Genomic DNA, 21549 nt, shown 5'->3' with positions numbered 1-21549 from the left:
ATGGCGTCGACTTTTTTAAATTTTGGTAACAGTTTCTTATTTCGTGATCCCAGGGAGCTCTAAATATCGATTTTGAACGAAATCGGTCAATTAACAAAGAATTTCAAAATGGCGTCGACTTTTTTAAATTTTGGTAACAGTTTCTTATTTCGTGATCCCAGGGAGCTCTAAATATCGATTTTGAACGAAATCGGTCAATTAACAAAGAATTTCAAAATGGCGTCGACTTTTTTAAATTTTGGTAACAGTTTCTTATTTCGTGATCCCAGGGAGCTCTAAATATCGATTTTGAACGAAATCGGTCAATTTACAAAGAATTTCAAAATGGCGTCGACTTTTTTAAATTTTGGTAACAGTTTCTTATTTTGTGATCCCAGGGAGCTCTAAATATCGATTTTGAACGAAATCGGTCAATTAACAAAGAATTTCAAAATGGCGTCGATTTTTTTAAATTTGGTAACAATATCCTGTTTTGTGATCCTAGGGATCCTCAGATATTGATTTTGAACAAAATCTATGACAGTTCAAGAAAATAGATTTTAAACACTATTTAAATTATTATCATTAACATTAAATTAAATGAAAACACGACGCGCGACGTGTACTGCAGCCCCTGAGCTTGAGCACAGGCCGAGCCGGTATAAACCGATTTCTCTCCGTACGCGACGTAGCGCCTGTGCTCACGCACACACGCGCCTCAAGCTTGTAGTAGTGTACCTATCGTAGCGCGCTTGTATGAAGCTTTGACTCTGTTCGCTACACATGTGGTTATACAACGCAATACCACACTAACAAACACTCGTACAAACATACAGACAAGTATATACTCACACACACTCACACACACACATGGACGCACGCACACGCACTTTTGAACGGTTTGAACGGAACACGGTTTTGAAATTGAAATTGAAAAAAGTGTAAGAATTTGTAAGAAAATATTTAAAAAAGGTATATCAGCCGGTTTTTTATTCCAGCTCTTAATACATGTAAAAACGTCCAATCTGTTCATTTACTTGAGCCTTTACCCTAGTACCTAATTATATCGACCGCCCCATATCAAAACAAAGTAAATGTCATTTTTCCGAAAATCGTTTTATGTCATAAGCCTAACTTTCATAGTATGTCCCGTTGTATTGTAAGGACACCCACATTAAAGTAAAATTAAAAGCTAGTAAGTCGCTTTGACCATTTTAAAACATAGTAAGTCTATGAACTGGCTAGGTTTTTTATAGATTAATGCGCCTTACTAAGTTTTTCAAAGGAATTAGATAAAATAAAATAAATATCACCCATTATCTAAATACCATGTCAAAACAGTAAATACTTAATGATGCATTAAAACTTAAAAGTAAGATAGGAAAAGTCAATGACCTCTACATGTCAACTGTTAAATATGGCTTGCAAGGGAAATACTTTGCATACTTACATAATGTTTTTAAGGTTCCATATCTCAAAAGGAAACACGGGACCCTTATAGGATCACTTTGTTGTCTGTCTTTCTGTCCGTCTGTCCGTCTGTCGTGTCTGTCAAGAAAACCGATAGGGTATTTCCCGTTAACCTAGAATTATGGGCAGGTAGATAGGTCTCAACTCTCATAGCCCAAGTAAAGGATTAAATCCGAGAACAAATTTCGTGATTCTAGATCAACGGGAAGTACTGTATAGGTTTTCTTGACGGACGGACGGACAAATGGACAGACAACGAAGTGATCCTTTAAGAGCTCCGTTTTTCATTTTGAGGTACGGAACCCTAAAAAAGAAAGTGATGCACATCTAATGAATAAATGTGTAGGCCAGTCTTCACACTAAAATATTTAAACCCCTTTAATTTAAAAACTGTCATAGCCTAGTGGTTAGAACGTCCGCCTCCTAATCGAAGGTCGGGGGTTCGATCCTGGAATCACGCACTACTAACTTTTCAGTTATGTGCGTTTTAAGCAATTTAATATTGTATATCAAATCTTTGAAAAGAGCAACCGCCGAGTTTCTTGTTGAAGACTACGGCCTAAACTTCTCTTGAATTTAAACCACTTACTAGGTTTTGATCTGAGAAAGAAATTTGACATTAATTGACAAAATTGAGAGACCTAAGCTTGTATAAGAACACAGAAGTGTCATAATTCGTGTTCACTTTGCCTAACGTCTCTCGGAGAGCAGAGAGAGATTTAAACTGTTTCTTATAATCACTGGCCATATTTCAAATGCGAAAGTGTGTTTGTTGGTTTAATATTCAATCACGCTGCAACGGAGCAACCAGTCGACGTGGTTTTTTGCATGGATACATTTAAAGACCTTGAGAGTGACATCTCTCTCCGCATCGTATTCTTTATTGCTGAGGGTTGTGACCTCTTTCCATTATTCCTACATCTAATGGTAGGTTTTCTTGGGATAATAATGCGGTGGGTTCAAAGAGCCTACGGAACTCGACTAGAAAAACGAGATTTTGACTCTTAGTTTTAACGGTTATGAATTAGTTATTATTATCAGTGATAAAATTGATTAGGGCTGCCAGGTAAAATGACATTTATCTCGGAAAATCAAAGAGTTTCCACGAGATTTTTTCCAAGTTTGCGCTACTAAGTACATATATTATGAAGAGGAAAGGTTTGTTTGTTTGTTATCGATAAACTCTGAAACTACTGAACTACTTGCACTAAAGACATAATCATCAACATCAACCGACAGACGTCCACAGTGAACATAGGTCTTTAATAGGGTCTTCCACATGCTACGGGTTTGCGCCGCCTGAATCTTTGCGCTTGCGCTTGACGACAATCATGCTTTAAAGAAAGCAATGATGAGGTCCAAGTTGGAGCACGCTTACCTGGAAGATGCCTATTCACTCTTGGCTTGCAGGTATCTATGGTATATATGGCAGGAAACACGGCCGCCGAAATGGCGTTCCAACCTTTAGGCTCTCCCCATTGCCCGCAGCATGAATCTGAGCTTCCTTATGATGGTTATATTATGTACATATAATATCTCATAAGAAATCTCTAACACACAATCCAGCTAAGTAAGTCCAATTTCGAAAAAAGCTAGCTAGCCGACAAATCTAACTCAGGCAGCCTTCGGAAACCTTCGAGATGTCTCTGTCCAAAATTCCTCAATGCTTGAAGAACAGTCTTTGAATAGTGCATATTGTCAGTGATGAAATATGGATCCGAAATATAGGTCTTTTTTTTGTACACAGGAAATGCCTGACGCATACCCCTCCGTCATGTGGGGCTTGCACCAAACTTGCACTACTACGAAATCCATTTCGGAACACGGCACCCGGGACGAGGCGCGCTATCTCCTAACATAGGTATAATACCTATTTAGAACACTTACTATCTGTCATCATAATCTATGACAACCTCCGAGTATTTACCTGGTAAAACCGTAACTTTAGAATAAAATTTAGTATATAAGCAGGCTTCATTTAGAAATGAAAAAATCCCTATTTTATTTTTCAACGATTATAAACACAACTTTCATTCAAAAATAATAAGCTTATATTCATTTTAAATAATATTTTGCGACGAAATGACGCGCACAGTCCTTCCGCCATGACAGTCCAGTGGACACTGAATTCCATAGAGCGCCTGCAAGAAAATAAATAGCACAGGAAGTTTTTTGGTTAGTTTTAGATTATTTAAGAAACGAAAAACATTTAGTATAAAACTAACAGTTAAAATTGATTGCTAAACCTAAACATATCATTTTCTGGAGGTTGGCTTCAAAGTATCAAGATGTTAAAGAAAACTTTTACAGAACAAGTTGCGAACAGCAATGTTTTCAACTTGGTTTTTTTTATTATTGGGATAATGTATACTAAATTAAAAAAGGCCCTTATAATCTTCACAAACTGAAGTTTTTAATTGCATGTATTTAATAGCTGTTAATGCTTTAGAAAAATAAACAATTTACTTCAAAGTACAGCATTTTTGCGATTTGTCAAATAGCAATTACCTTAAGAGTGACTTCTGGCCTGAAGGTGTGAAATTTCGAGTGTATCGCGAGCGATCTGCAGTTGCTAAAAACGCTACAAATAATACACAATATGAATAGTACTTCTATGCAAAATATGACTATGTTATCTTTTAATTGCAAATCTATTAAAAGATCGATTCAGTGTGTCCGTGACTTATGTAATAAAGCTGACATTGTAGCACTACAGGAGACGTGGCTATTGCCCCATGATTTAGACTTAGTGCAAAGCATTCATTCAGACTTTGGGTGCGCTGCTACCTCCTCAGTGGATTTGTCAGCCGGAGTATTGCGTGGGCGGCCTTACGGTGGTTTAGCGCTTATGTGGAAAAAGGCTCGCTTCAATAATGTGTCGATTATAAACTGCTCAAACGACAGAATTATGGCTATTCGTGTTAATTTGGGGTTGCGATCCTTCCTAATATTTAATGTTTACATGCCGACAGACGAAATTGAAAATCTTCCAGATTTTACTAATTGTCTAGCACGAATAAGTGCGATTGTCGAGGAGAGTGATGTAGCATCGGTTTATATTTTGGGGGATTTTAACGCTCATCCGAGTGCCCGTTTTGGTAACGAGCTGAGGCAATTTTGTGATGAACAGGAGTGGATATGGGCCGATATAACTAAGCTTGGTCGCAATTCTGACACGTTTACATTTATTAGTGAATCGCACGGCAGTCGTCGTTGGTTGGATCATTGTCTCACTACCGAAGCCGCGTGGAAATCCGTACTAAGCGTGGACGTTATGTACGACATCTCATGGTCCGATCATTTTCCACTACGTGTAGTATGTAATATTGAAGCGACCGAGTGTCTTACACTCGACGACGGTATCTTTGCCGGAACGGGCATTCGGTGGGGTAACAGAGACGCAGCTCAAATTGATTCGTACTATAATTACTGTGAGAATAGACTCGTTAAGATTTGTGAACAGATAATATGTAAGAACTGTGATAACAATAGATGTAACAATTTAGATAGTCACCATTTATTTATTAATAATTTATATAATGATATTGTCAGCATTATGCAGTCAGGTGCTAAACGCTCATCAAAGCGATGTCAGTATAATAATATTAAGCACAAACAGGTCACGGGTTGGAATTTTCATGTTCAGGAAAGCCATAGTAAGTATAAATTGTACTTTGAATCATGGGTGTTGGCGGGTAAGCCATCTACTGGTATAGTATATGATAATTTGACAAAATCTCGTAAAATTTTTAAAAATAAGTTACGTTGGTGTCAAAGGAATGAAGAAGTCATTAAATTAGATATTCTAGCCATGCACCGTAAAGAGAAAAATTTTGTAAAGTTTTGGAAACAAACTAAGGCATTTAATCATAAACAAAGCAAACCAGTATCAGTGGATGGCTTACAGTGCCACGTACAGATAGCCAATATGTTCGCGGAACGGTTTAAAATACAACCGCTACAAGCGGATCCGATGTTAAAAGGTAACAATTATGTCAATGCATTACCCAACTTAGATAAGGTTAAAATACAATTTACAACTGACGAAATAACAAAAGTTGTGGACCAGATGAAAAGAGGGAAAAGTCCTGGATATGATGAACTAAGCATTGAGCATATTTTATATGGGGGTTTTTTGCTACACGAGAAACTATGTGGTCTATATAACTTGTGTATAAGATATTCGTATCTTCCCCATAATTTAATGAAAACAATAGTTGTCCCGATTGTAAAAAATAAAACTGGGGACTTGGGATCGCCTGCTAATTATCGTCCTATTTCCCTGGGCACAGTAATAGGTAAAATTTTTGAACGTCTTGTGCAACCTGAACTGCTTAGGAATGTAGTCATCGATGACGCACAGTTTGGTTTCCGACCTGGTCTCTCGACAGACTCAGCTATAGTTGGTCTGAAGCACACTATACAGTATTATACTAGGCGAGATACATCTGTATATGCGTGTTTTCTCGATCTGAGCCGGGCTTTCGATCTAGTCAATTATGATATTCTCTGGGAGAAATTGAACCGGTCTCAGGTCCCAAATGAAATTGTGGGTCTGTTGAGGTACTGGTACGGAAACCAAACAAATATTGTGAAATGGGGCGAAGCGACTTCTAATTCATATAAATTAGACTGCGGTGTTCGTCAAGGTGGGATTACTTCTCCGGATCTTTTTAACATTTATGTAAATAACCTGATAGAGGAGCTGAGAGACACCAAGATCGGATGCCACATCAATGGAGTATGTGTAAATAGTTTGAGTTATGCGGATGATATGGTGATTCTTAGCCCTTCTATCAAAGGCCTCAGAAAGTTGCTCTCGGTTTGTGAGCATTATGCTAATGCTCATGGGCTGAAATATAATGTTAACAAAACTGAGATGCTCGTATTCAAGGCAGGTAAAGGTCCGGAAAGAATCCCAGAAATTATTTTAAATGGTAAAGCTGTTCGGGTTGTGCAGACGTTCAAATATCTCGGGCACATCCTGACAGAGCATCTGAAAGATGACAATGACATTGAGAGAGAAAGGAGGGCACTCTCGATCCGTTCCAATATGCTGGCGCGTAGATTTGGCAAATGCAGCAAGGAAGTTAAAATAACCTTATTTAACGCCTACTGCCAATGCTTTTATACGTGCCAGCTATGGACTAACTTTCTTAAAAAGTCGTTCACTGCAATACGAGTACAATATAACGACGCATTCCGAATACTCATGGGTTTGCCGAGGTATTGCAGTGCTTCTACTATGTTTGCCGAAGCGAGAGTGCCCGACTTCTATTGTATTGTTAGAGCTCGTGTGGCATCCTTTTGGGAAAGACTTCGGAGCTCTAACAATTCAATACTCAAGGTTGTTTGTGAAGGGATGCCCAGCCCTATTTTTAATTATTGGTTGTCTGTACACCAGGATAAGAACAGAAAATAATACCTGTGACCTGTGACATCTGAAATGAGTTTTTTAACCATTTCAGTTAGTCTTAAGTTAACCTAATGTATTATGTAAATGCTTTTAATGTAACGTATATTCTGTGTAACTTTTATTTGTATATGGGTTTTTTTATGCCTGACAATAAAAACTATTATTATTATTATTATTATTATATACAGACAGACAGACAACAAAGTATGGTTATTTTTACAGTAGGGTTATTTTTCCTTTTTAGCTACGGAACCCTAAAAATAATTGCAACTCTTCACTTTATCCACAAGGTTCAATGCACCTAACGCAAATTTTGGTTACATCTTATCGAAACATACTACATTATTGTTACAACTGTGTTTTATACCACAAAATGCATGAGATACCTACCGATATTGTTATTATTTTTAAAAGGATTTAAAGAGTTAAAAAATATCAGTTAAGTTCGAGTTGGAATTGCACACGTAGGGTTCCGTACCATCATAAAAGTAACACTTATTTTTTTAATTTTCATGGCGGCCATTTCGAAATTTTTAGTAGATTAGTACCATTTTATTGTTATAGCGCCAATAGAAATACACATTCTGTAAAAATTTCAACTCTCTAGCTAATATGGTTCGTTAGATACAGCCCGCTGACATACCTACAGACGGACGGACAGACCGTCCGTCCGTCCTAGTACCTAATAGGATCCCGTTGAAACCCTATGGGTACGAAACCCTAGAGAGGAAATAATATTGATCAGAACCGAAACCCCTTTAAAATTCATATAATAGGTACATCTTTATTTCTTGTACCTTCTTATTGCATAAATACTTAGGTAGGTAGGTACATGCAGATTCTGGTTCATACATATTAAGATACCTTAGTGATTAACACCGTACGAAACACATCATTATTATTCTTCATTGAAGAGTGGGTACGGCAAGCAGTTTAAACTAAGAAGAGCCGGTAAAATCAAAATATGAATCTGTTATGCTATGTTTGGATGAAATAATATAATCACACTTATCAACACAATAGTTAATTATACGTGTTAAGTGGAGTTTTTAGCTGTATTGCTAGTAACCAATTAGCTTTGTTAGCTTTATGTTCCTCTATATTAGGAACATTTTACTTGATAACAAAAAACTAAATGTTGGAGGCAGCTGTCACTTTTTTTTTTCAGTGTAGACTGAATTTATGTTCTTTCACTTTTCAATCAACCGTTGAACCGTTAAGCTATCATCTATCGCTGTTTTAAATATGAGTGCGAATTATTTATGTCTTGTTTCCTGTCTAGACATTTATTTCAAGATGAGCGTAGGTGTAAGGCATTCCACACGAATGATCATCTTAGTCAATAGGTTGGTTTACGTGTCGTCATTTGTTTAACTCAGAAACTTACCTACTTAGCATAATAAAACAAGGAACAAATACAAGACATAAAAATGACTGTGCGTATTTAGGTAACGAAATAATTTAAAATATTATCGTCTACCGCTGCTCTACCTACTCTAAGTTTTGTAAAATAATTTTTATGAAACTTTATTCAGCGAAAACCCTATTTGTATGTTAATATTAAGTGTTTTGTCTATTTGCTTACCGAAAAGCTCTTCCAAAGCTTTTGGGCAAGCAAATAGACAAAGCCTTACCTTATCTGTGCTTTACACAAAAGCTTTTGCAAAGCTTTTGAAGCACAAGGTACAAAAAAATCAAGCGTTTCAATTAATAAAAAAAATCCATATAAGTATGTATTTTGCAATTCTAGGCCTCTTTACATGCAATCTTATACCTAAAAGGCCGCAAAATAATTTATGAATTATCGCCAAAGGATTTAGAAAAATCTATGTTTCAAAAATGTTTGCTACCTAGAAAATAAATAGTAACTAAAAACCTTGGCGTAGCAACCGTAGCAATCTTTTTTAGAAACATTAGTTTTTGAAAATGCTCACGTTATTTGACGATAAATCAAAATCTACTTTTTGCAGTTTTGGCTTTTTAGATATTATAGGACGGCATAACTCAAAATTTAAAAAAAACCCCGACACAAAAACCTCTATACGAAAACTAGAAAAGAGCTGATAACTTTCAAACGTCTGAACCGATTTTCTTCGTTTATAGCTAAGAACACTCTCAATCTAGCCACCTTTCAAACAAAAAAAAAACTAAATTAAAATCGGTTCATTCGTTTAGGAGCTACGATGCCACAGACAGATACACAGATACACACGTCAAACTTATAACACCCCTCTTTTAGGGCCGGGGGTTAAAACAGGTTCTCCGGATCATAGCAATTGCTCTTGACGCAATGTGATAACAATTTCCATGATAGGCTGCACTGATTCCCATTCAATGTAGTTGTGACTGTTTGTGGTCGTGACAAATAATTTCAATATAATAATTTGAACTACAGCTTTTTAAAAAGCTGTGATAGCCTAGTGGTTAGAACGTCCGCCTCCTAATCAGAGGTCGGGGGTTCGATCCCGGGCACGCACCACTAACTTTTCAGTTATGTGCGTTTTAAGCAATTAAATATCACTTGCTTTAACGGTGAAGGAAAACATCGTGAGGAAACCTGCATGCCTGAGAGTTCTCCATGTTCTCAAAGGTGTGTGAAGTCTGCCAATCCGCATTGGGCCAGCGTGGCAGATTATGGCCTACACCCTTCTCATTCTGAGAGGAGACCCGTACTCAGTAGTGGGGCGGAAATGGGTTGATCATGATGAATTTGAACTACTATTTCCCGCGCGATCGTGCAAACTAATCAGTCGCTAGGTAAATATGACCCAATTACGAGTATACTAATTAATAAATTGGTTAGGTATCTGCTCTTCAACTGTAATTAGTGGACATGCCACGATTTATTAATTGTTCAGTTAGTATTTGAACAGCTGTGTTTCGATTAACGCCTGGTTTATCAAACTTTACCTCGTGCAAAATTATGCAGGGTTACAATTTAGTGGGGTGAAAATTAAATAACCCAATTATAAATGCTCAAATTTGTTTGTCTGTTTGTCCTTTCCATCACGCCGAAACGGAGCATCGTATCGATTTCTTACAGTTGGTTTTCATACGGACATGAGGCATCTAGCTACTCCAACCTTTGGGTACTACCGAAAGGTCAGCTCTATGAATGCTGAAGGTTCCATTTTTAGGTTATTGGGTGACGTTAACATTCTAAGATCTATATTTACCTGTAAATTGATTAGGAAGAGCATCAGTCAGGCGCTTTACGGAATTTCCCGCAAGCCGGGATCAAATTTTAATTAACAGCTTACTCGATTCTGATACGGCGCCGTAACCCAGTTTCGGAAGTAGATACGACCTAATATATTTATGACATCTGCTCAAAAGTCCATAACAATGTTTCAACAGGGCTCTCTCCGTCACTCGTTTCATACAATCGTAGTTCCAATTTCATTTGAATATTAAGCAACCAAAGTCCATGAAATTTAAATTTCTGTTAAAATATTCAGTTTCAAAGTTACGCGGTCTTAAAAATTTTCATACAAATCTTTGAGCCCCTGTAATTTTAAAACAACACAGACACAGATATTAGTTTCTACAATATGTCTGCAAGATTTCATGGACTTTGGTTGCTTAATATTCAAATGAAATTGAACTACGATTGTATGAAACGAGTGACGGAGAGAGCCCTCTGGTAGGGGCTTCTTTAGAGGACGATTCGCACTTGGCCGATCTTTTCTTACCCTTGGCTCTCGTCCACGTGATATAATTCGTACAGCCTACAGGTAGTAGTTACTCGAGGATAATTTAGCTATCTATCGGTGAAAGAATTTTCAGAATCGGATCATTAGTTCCGGAGATTACGTTCTACATATAAACTCAACTAACAAAATTTTCTAATATGAAAGTCTCTATAAAATTATAGATAGAGGTGCAAAATACCCATTTTTCAGTAGGTAGATAGTAGATACTGTAGTGTGGGATTATTAACAGTAGAGTGATATAGAAGAATTGAGGAGAGCATATCTGGGAAACTAGTAGGTATCATTATGACCATTATAGAATTAATGGTAAGGGTTAAAGCCCTCAGCAATGATAAATACGACTTAGATGATCAATGTCATAATTATTGAAGTTCAGCTCTTCCACTGTTTCTTCCAAATTGAGTAGGTACTAGTAGTAGTAGTAGTATTTGAGGTTGTTAGAAAGTAAAAATCAACCAGTTAAATCCTAAATATGATAAGGTCAAATATAATGATTTACCACATAATATCAACACAGGAATATACACAACATAAAGTAACCTTAAAGCCATTTATAGTTGGCTACCGGAGCGTGCCAACCGTTACAGGCTCGTCAATCTTATACGTGACATTTTCGAGGGTACCCGCACCCCTACCACTAAACCCGGTTCATTCTTGACTTAATTGACTTAATGACAGGCCACAAACAGGAAAAGTCAATACCCAAGAATCCTTCGTCTTAAAATCTTACAATAAATAAAACAAGTCGTAATAAAAAAATTAAAAACAGGACTAGGCTGCTAAAAAACAAATTAGAAAGTAAAATAAATAATTTTTGAAAATGGCGCCATACAGCTGCCATGTTGAATTTTTTGAAAAAATTCAAGTCATTGTCGCTCGGGATGGCATAAGGATTCAAACGATACCCAATATATCCAATTTATGTTCAGGCGTTTACAAATTATGGCGGAATACAGAAATTCACATACACATACACAATAAACCCTGAAAACATTAGAATCCTTCGTTTGGGCATCAGTCACGTGATTATCTTTACAATTTATTTAGCACTCTATGCTGAATATTGTAAGTGGTAACTCCACACGGCCTGCATGTCGAAACAACATTAAATTACATACGTTGTACGGGAACAAGAGATGTGGGCTTGACCGTAACAATTAGAATATCAACCTCCGGACAGTTGCCATGTCGACATCAGACCCAGCGATCCAACCAATGGCGTTGTATTGGTTGTACCTTGAAAACTACGCTAGCGCGATTCAGGCTTCATGGAAAGTGATTGAAGCGATATGTAGCGCCACCTAGTGTCAATATGTAGAGATCACCGCATGGTATGTAATGTGTATTTAATCAGAATAAAGTACACGTGCCTTTTGGGGACGTGCAAATACACCAATCAAAGTCAATGAAAGTAATTACGCTCTACAAACTAGTGTGTGTCTGTAATAGGTAGTCATGTCAAATTTCCGTAAAATTGTTGTTTCAAAGTTACAGGGGCTCAAAGATTTACATGAAAATCTTGAGGGCTCGAAGGAGGTTACTATTAATAGAACGTACCTATAATAGCGAAAATAAATTGTCGGGTCACCTGATGTTATCAGCCGGATATGAAAAATTGTAACACGCGTTGCAGACTTTTAAGTAACGTATTCATTTGTACTGTGAAGAGCTCTGTATTATAGGAACACAACACATAAAAGTTGGTGATGAGAGCATCAGGCAGCCAGGTGGTGATAACTGATAACATTATTATTATTTTGTTTTTACGATATAAAGTACCTATCGTCTTAAATCTTTAATGGACCCAATTAGGTATCATCTGTCAACCTCGGATAGCGCGGTGAATATTCATAAAATAATTTGCCTATCTAACGAATTTTACTTTCACCGATAGGTTTGTTCCACAAATCAATGTTGACCCAATTCACTAACCGAAAACTGATCTAATTATTATTGTAGTGCCAATTAAATTATGCCAACATTTTTTTGTCGAATTACTATGTATTTTATTAAGTGTTTTGTTTGGTATTACATGAGGAATAATTTTCTGTCTGTCAAGGTTCTATTTGCCAGTCTGTCTTTCTCCATAGTACATAATATAGTTACACGGTCAAACTTATAAGAGAAAATGAAAACTATACTTGTACGTATATCTAAACTAAGCTTTTGTGCTAAGCTTTTAATAGGAAGGGAAAGAAAAAACCCATATTCCATTCCAGTTTCACAGGATAAACTTTGCGCCAAGAACCCATCGGAAGTTTGACCTTTTGTAGTGTAATCAATCATTTTGCGTCTAAACACGTCATCGGTGACGGGCAAATAGAGAATCATTTGGATACAAAAGCTCGTAACAAAGGGCTTGGAGACATGCGACATTACGGCCATTCATTGAGTTGACAACTATGTCAAAATCTTCTTGAATACCGAGCGGAAAATGTTGGAGTAATTTGACACGTGCGGTAAATCTTTATTCCTTTCCAATACATTTTTTCATCCAATTAAACATTTTTTGTAATCTTATTGGTATCATACTAATTTAATAGTACACATAATATAGCTTATCATTTTGCGTCGAACGTCACGTCACGTCATTGGTGACGCTTAACGCTTATTAAGAGTGTTGAACCGGCATGAGCTATTCTTAAGCCATTTTGCCCCCCTATATTTTATTAAACACTGCATTTATGTAAAACATGTATATACTACTTTGTAGAATATTTCCTGTTTTATTAAATTGACAGACAACATTTTGCAATTTATTCATAGTTTATCTTTTATTGCCTATTTTTGCGCACATGAGTCAAGTCAACACTTAAATGCATTGACGAATCATAACCTCGGAAAAGTTAACTTAGTTAAATATAATCCGATGTTAAACATTACCATTTTGAATTAGGTACCTGTGATTTAAGTTACGACGTCATCAATCTTCAGAGATTAAATTGGCATTCAAATATGTTGAAGGCCTATTATTCGTGGGCTCTCGCAGAATGTCTAAGAATTGCACGATAAAGTTTGAATGGAGCATCGGCCCGAGCGGTGTCGTAAAATTGTAATCGATCCTGTTCGGAGAGCTCATTTTATTTTGCCACAGACTGTAACAAAGGGAGGGATTCCTATTGAAAAATTGACAAGAATCAACGTAAGATTTACTACGATAAAAAATAAAAATTATAGCTTTATTATTTACTAAATCTTTGTAAACTTACAAATTACTTAACAAGCTCAAAATTTCTTATTATCATACAAGGGAACAGCTTTTTTGTATGTATATTATCCCACTGAGTTTCTTGTCAACTTTTCTCCAAAACTATATTTCGAAAGACTTGCAAAATAACAATAACTTTTCAAAATAGCTGGTTTCCAGTATTATATTGGATACAAAATATTATTTTGTTCCATCTAGTTGGTTTCATCTACTATCATTGGCAAAAGTAGGTAGGTACAATATATTAATAGATCTCTATTAATATATTGTACCTACCTACTTTTGCTTGCAAATTGCAATACTTTAATTATGCTCTTTTCAATTCAGTAAAAATGAAATGCAAAGCTTAAAGTTTATTAGGTTAATGGTGAGTATCAATTCAGTCTACACATTTTAAAACAAATTGTTCATGAAAGGTTTCGAGGAAAAAATGCTATTAAAAATTTCATATTTAATTGCAATTTTATCAAATCATTTTATCCACAGCGCAAAGCAAACACACTCTCGTAAAATGCCAATAACCGGCACAATATCACGTTCCTTGTTACGAATGGACAGCTCCCGGCAAATTGACTGCAGTGTAGGATTTATAAATGAATGCTTTCTAAATATTACTACACTGTTAACATTTATTCGGAGACTATAGCTAACCTGCCCTGACTTCGTTCGAATGGAACTTTTGAAAATCGGTAAGGTTAAGGTCTAAAACATATGTTTTAATCGAATATTTTTAATCGAGACCCAGATACCAATTTTCATAGGTAAACTTACTCGTAACTTGAAAAACGATGGACTTCCATACAACTTTCATCCTCTATCCCATAATTTCAAAAATCCTTTCTTAGTGAGTGCCTACAAGTACGTCATAAATGAACCATCAGCCAGACAAAGTCCTTTTATGTAAGTTAGGTATAGGTACATAGATTTCAAGATGCTCAAGCCATTCATAAACTTAATAACTAGATACTTGTATTTATGGCAAATACTTCGTACTTAAGTTACAAAATATTTCTGACAAAACCTACGAAGATAAAACCAAATTTATTGAAAGGCCAGAGCTAAACGCCTAGTTTCAAAGCAAGACGGCAATCACTTAGTAGTATTTCAACGAAATTGTTACCTTGATAAGGATGGTAATAACCGAGACGCTAAAAAGCCAAAACTACTTACTCGAATTATAAAAAGTGCGAAGTCAACATTTAAAAATATCAAATCAAAAGCCCATTAATGTTGTGATTTCGTTTCTAGAAGTCTAGACATTAACAAAAACTAAGGTGGCATAATTCACTAAAACTCATTAGGTTCCGTTGCTCAAAGAAACATTGAATTAAATAAACAAATTTTGCATTTAACTCGTGAAATCAAAGTTAACCAAACGAAATAAAATTCGAAAGCAAAGAGACAATTTTCGTTACTGCATTGGAACAAATAAAACACCCTGAAATCGTAACTAAAATTTTGCAGTAAAAATGCGAAAATCAAAACACTGTAGAATTGGAAATATAATATGAACTTTTAAAAAAGATTAGAAAGTACACGACTAAATTAACGGAAAAGGTTCTGCTATTTTAAACGACTTCAAAAAAGTAGGAGGTTATTTACCATACTTGCATGCCCGTTTGCTCAATTTTCCAAATACGGCATTAGTTTAATGTTTCGTCTCCAGGGATTAGAAACTTCAGTAATGTTATACGACTAAACCACAAAAATCCGCATCTTCTTTTATCTTTTCTTGCATTGCGTTGTAGAAGGCTCAAGAATTATAATTGTCGTCGTTTTATTTTTATTCACCTTAGGACTAACCAGTTCTTGCAAGTCACTTTGCTACAGTAAGGTCAGCAGTGCCTCTACTGCATGTTAACTACTACTACAGCTGTCTATTAATAGAAAACTTTAATTTAGCTTGCACATATTCTTCAAATTCCCTTGAGTACCTAATAAATAAGAAAGGTCTTTTATAATGATTGTGAAGTTTAATTGGCCATATTCCGTTATTGAAGCTCATTGTGTGATATTACTCTCCTCTTTTCATTGGATTTTTCTAAATAAAGCCAATAAAATTTCTTCAGAGAAAAGAAAAACGGAATAGGTACGCTTCGTTGTGCTAATCAAAAAATCTTTCTAAATAATTATTTATTTTACGGAAATGTGTGGGTTTTTAATATAAACCATTTTCTTCACGATAACATTCGAGATTGCATAAGGATTTTCGTTTCATGTTATTTCGCTTAAGAATAAAAATAAAGACTTTGTTTTCCGTTGATTTTTAACGGAACTCTATTTTAAACGTGTTCAAAGCGTGTTTTAACGCGTTTCATTATTTTAAACGGTTTATTTTTAACCCCCGACCCAAAAAGAGGGGTGTTATAAGTTTGACATGTGTATCTGTGTATCTGTCTGTGGCATCGTAGCTCCTAAACTAATGAACCGATTTTAATTTAGTTTTTTTTTTTGTTTGAAAGGTGGCTTGATCGAGAGTGTTCTTAGCTATAATCCAAGAAAATCGGTTCAGCCGTTTGAAAGTTGTCAGATTTTTTCTAGCTATTACTGTAACCTTCACTTGTCGGGGGTGTTATAAATTTTTAATTTACACTTGTTGTTTACTGCTAAACAACTTCGTAAGAACTATTCGACACAAGGGGTACATATATTTTTTTTATAAAACCGTGATACCGTAAGTTCTAAAGCATTAACTATTTAAGTGAGTATCTATTAGCAAAATATTGATGTAGAGTTTGAACACCCTTATTATAATTATGGACTGAGTCGCACCCTTATGACTCTACTAGAACATCAAGTTTTGGACCATCGATATTTAAAAACAAATTCAAATTAACACCTTAGCTATAAAGAGTTCCGATATACTTACCTTAAAGACTTCTACAACAAAAAATCCAAGGTTGTATTCCAGTTGAATCAATTTCGCATATTTTCTCATTTGACTAAGTCTGGCCAGATTGTCTTTGATGCAAATCTTCGAACAAACCTACCTCTGCCGGCAAAAGGCCCTTACCTACTTCTATGGACTTCTACGAGTGGTTTTCCTATTGTATAAATAAATGAACTTTCTCAAGAGTAAATCATTCCTTCATTCCAAGCAAACTTTTTGGTAATAAAACTGGGACGTCCAACAATTACTGTCAAACAAGTTTGTCGGGACTAACATGTTGCGGTAAAGTTGACAAAAAAGCTCCCTCAGTGAGATCATAACTTGTTCTCTTGCATCGAGGATAATTTTTGAAAAATTTACCATTCTAAACTTATAAGTTATGTTTCCATAGATTGAGTGATTGTATGATAACTAAAAGATATAAACAAGCGAGTGACTAGCGGTGGAGAGATTTAGGCTAGTCTGAGAATGAACAGTCTCTAAGAAGTATAAATAAGGGTAAAACTTCCAAATGATTACACTGTTGTTTATAGGAGCTTACAATGGTTTGACAAATTCATAGCCAAGTATCTACTAAACCATTATGTACCCATTTCTACTAAACCAATTATTTCAAGCTGCAAACGTTGCGCGTTGTCTCGAAAAGCTTTCCACGAAACAAAACTTATAGTTCTCGCGCGATATACTTTTCACCCAGAATAATGAAACTTAACAACAGTTAAATCTGAATGAGTATTCGAACTAAGACAACAAAGGGCCTCAGAAATTGTAGCGAAGCTTTCAACAAAACAATCCAGTGAGTTCGTTTTTTCTGTCTTCATTTTGTCGCAAAAAATTGCAAAGTCACCCGTCCTCCACGGATGAACGAACTCCTCGATTTCGATCTTCCAATTAGGTATTGTTAACCTTTCCTTCTATAATATTATATAACCATCTAAGGACATTCTCCCCATTATGAACGAACGTAATGTGCTTTGCTAGTCAGTGAACCGTAGAAGCAGTTCTATAAATAAATTCAGATCACGCACTTATTCATGAGTTCATGACCAACTTAACCTGTGGTAGGTGAAGTTATGGTTACGATCGCGTCCGTGACAATCGGACAATCGGCGAGAACAATGAGCATTTCCCTGAGAACCTTACGTGAAGTCGTCACCTCCACTCGTGTGCTGAGCGGGCGCCTTCGAGGCACATGTCCCGTTACATAACGCACGGGATCGGGGATCACTCACCGGACACCGGTGCTCACTGCATCGATTATGTCACCTCTCAGCTGACGGTTATTGCACAACGTGAGGATCGGAGGCTTAAGTTTATCAGTCGATACGAATCGCCGGATCCGCGAGCGTTCGCGATTCGCGGCGGTGTGGATTAGCGCGTGGGTCGCCTCGCAGGGTCGATGGAGGGAAGGGGCTCGGAGGCTGCGGAGTCGCCGTGCGGATGGTTACATAAGTCGCGAGCGGGAGCGAGGACACGTGTAGCCCCTCTGGGGCGTAAGGCGCGACTAGCGGAGGCTCGGGAGCCGCCCCGCGCCATTGAGCCAGATATAGAGTCGCCACGGCTCTTGGATTCCTGAGACTACCTTAGCTACATTATTTTCAGCAACTACAACTAGCAACCTACATTCAGTCAATTTATGAGAGTGAGGATAGCATATGACGGGCAAAAAACGGGCATGACTCCATAAAATGATTAACCTCGTAATATTGTTGTGGTACTAGTCTAATTTTTCATTGGATTTTCTCGCGGTTGTTCATAGAAGGCCAGAATGATTTCACCTGGTCAGACCTGCCGGGCGATTCAGAACACTCGATTCGGTAAGTTATCGTTCGATAAGATGTATTTTTCAATGGAAAGTACGTCTTATCCAACGGTAACTTACCGAATCGAGTGTTCTGAATCGCCCGGCAGACCAGGCTACATGATCAGCCACGTGGTATTTTTCACCCAATTTTGCCAAATAGGTACTAAAACTTTATCCTAGTTAAGTAATGCTTCCCTATGTTTCATTTAATCCTAATTAAGACGTAGGGCTTGATCATTTTGATCAACGTAACTAAGAATTGCCTGGTAGCAAACAGTCGACAGTCTCATTTTCAGTTTGGAAGTCATGGTAACCCCTAACGCTACCACCAGACGATTAAATAGCCTTTGCATGTGTGAACGCTCTGCCTGGCTAATACACCTTAAGCGATCCGATTCATGGATTACTTGTCGGACATACTTGCACCACAATTGCAGACAATTAACTATAGAATCATTAATTACGTTGAGGTTCCAAGGTGCTAGAATGGTGACCTCGCACCAGAAAGTGCAGCGTTGGGAGACCCCACCACTAGATGGGCCGCTGGATTCATTCAGTGCAAGACTGTGGTGTGTGGAAGTCTCTACAAGAGACCTATTTCCAGCTGTGGACATCTATCGGTTGATAGTGATAGTGGACCAAATATGTGTATGGGTTGGTCAAATATTATAATGATAGACCAATTACCTCAAAAAGTTAGTGGGAAGCGGGAAAGTGAGGAAGATGGAGAACCGTGTTTGGTGGTGCATATTTTCCAACAGGCCTGTGTCCAGTGTCCAGCAATCACCAGTGGATGCTTGCTGGCTGATGGGTAGATGAACAGCTTTAGGTATCTTCAGCGAAGAGATGTAAGTCATATGTACGAGAACATACCAAAAGCCGTTAATAGATACATTATACTATGCTGTTATGAGGGATTTCAACGAAAGTCTGGGTAAACGAAGCAATTCGTAGTCAGAAGTGAAACAATGTGGCTATGGGTGATGGAACCACAGAGCCCAAATATTACCTGACTTCATGGTATTTCGTAGAATCTCCGAGTTAGAAGGTTGGTGGTGTTTACCCCTGTGCCTGGATAGCATGCAAAGCCAACGGTCCTGACCCTGATCTTTCTACGAACTCCGTCGAATTTCCGTCCCATCGAGCTTTGAGAGTGAGGGAATAGAAAGAGCACGGTACGTTTGCGCATACACATGTGTCACAATATCTCTTGTGCGCGGACGCCTAGAATCTCTATGGAGATAGGCTGCCATGGCCAAAATTCGATCGGGAGGACTCATTTCATGGAATAATCCCTAATTTTGATCTTGATGTGTCTAAGTGGCTAAGTTGTTAACCTGTGGATTGTAAAGTATCCTGTTCAATCATCATCATTGTATCGTAGAGTTAAAATGGCGCGTCAGAAATCATTTTGTGCGGACTACATTTACTAGAACTTAATGTAAAAGCAAAATCTATTTTCCTCCCAACAAAATGTTTGACATTACTACTGATATATTTTCGACTGTTGGTTTCGCTATCAAACTTTAGCTATTTTATCTTTCAGATAGAATTGATAGGAGCTCTCGCGCTACGACCAACAATTTCAGTTGACCTTTTCATTAATTTATAACAACAATTATGTGTTACTAATCTGTAAACTAGTAAGTATATTAGATTCAGAGTTCTAGGTAATTCACTCAGAGTGCAATTAGATTAATTTGGCCTACCAGATGTACAAGGTCTTACAGCTGTCTAGTAGTTAATGCACTAACTCTGTTAATAAACATAAAGCTGCTTGATGCCACTGCATTTGAAATTAATTACTTTTAAAATTATTTGAAAGCAGCGATATAGATAGGTAATTGTGAGCAAATAGATGGTTCTAGTCTAAGTAGTCAAGTGTGAAATGACCGTGATACTATTCTAATTAAACAATTTGGTTATGATGTTACCTACTTAGGAACAAGTATTAATACTTACTCGTTACTCCCAAACCTTTTATCTAATCTCTGCCCAATTGTGCACAACCATCGATATATAAATCGATGGCCGATACGAAGAGATCTGGGTATCTCTACAAGCCATATCGTTAAACAATCTAAGTGTCAGCGCGTTAGAATGTAATTATAACAAACTAATTTCTTATGAGTCAACTGGATAACCCGCGACTTTATCTGCGTTGATTTGAAGGTTTTTAAAAATAGCGTGGGAAGTGGGAGTCGATTCTTTGAGATAAAAAGTCAGACTGACTTTTTATCTCAAAAAATCGACTAACTACTTAAGTAATTAACTATATCCATTCAAAAAATCACGTCAATTTGTTAGAATACCAAAAGACAAACAGACTTTCGCATTTATAATATGGGTATTTTTAAGTAATGCCTTCGTCAGTTTAAGCAAATTACCTACTATTAGACTGCAACATTACTTTCGCATCAAGAGTCAAGCTTGATCATTTGGCGCCTGAATCACCTACTTATTGAAAATTATTATACATACAGGGTGTAACCAGAACGCTAGCAAAAACTTAGCATATTATTTATACAACCTTAACACGATCCAAAGCCAATAACCATTTGCCTTATCTTGTAGTTCTAGTAATTTAGTATCTAGCACTGTATAGCGTACAAAACTTGGGTCAGTGTCCCACCTACGATGTGGCACTGACTTCGAGTGACCTATTTAGGGACGTTCGTCAATTTCTAGCGTCAGTCAGATGTTTTATTTGATTTGTTAACTTTTAAAAAAAAACGTATTTTTGTATGGTATCTTATCAGTAATTAAATTACTGTGAAGTTCGTGACCAAATAAAATAATATTACTTTATGATTTTCTCAGTTATTGTCATCATCTCGTCCACCCATTGATGATAAATCACCCTATAAATTACTATGCAAATGTGGACTCTATGGGGCTCTACGAAACGCCGCCAAATGTTATTCTGAGAATCTTAAAATGTCTGTGTTTAAAAAGGTTCTTTTTAGATCAATTCGATGTCGATTAAAGAAATTTGATGCATTTTTAATAAAATAGTATCTCTCTTCATCAAACCATGGAAAGGTTTGGTAATTGGAAATTAACCAAATA

At 36.8% G+C, this 21549-nt stretch overlaps 1 protein-coding gene across 8 annotated transcripts in view; it reads right to left on the bottom strand.

The window, feature by feature from the left end:
* Positions 1-18153, bottom strand: part of LOC123875585 (potassium/sodium hyperpolarization-activated cyclic nucleotide-gated channel 2) — a 280825-nt gene extending 262672 nt beyond the window's left edge. For 2 of the 8 annotated variants that reach the window (XM_045921494.1, XM_045921493.1), the window contains exon 1: positions 17909-18152. The gene's annotated coding sequence lies outside the window, so the exon portion shown is untranslated. Of the gene's footprint in view, positions 1-17908 lie in introns of all 8 variants that reach the window. The other 6 variants (XM_045921498.1, XM_045921497.1, XM_045921492.1 and 3 more) reach the window with 5 other exon arrangements.
* Positions 18154-21549: the final 3396 nt, after the last annotated feature.

This window comes from Maniola jurtina, chromosome 20 (assembly GCF_905333055.1).
Source record: "Maniola jurtina chromosome 20, ilManJurt1.1, whole genome shotgun sequence".
Taxonomy (NCBI): domain Eukaryota; kingdom Metazoa; phylum Arthropoda; class Insecta; order Lepidoptera; family Nymphalidae; genus Maniola; species Maniola jurtina.
This window is presented reverse-complemented; position numbering and strand designations above follow the sequence as displayed.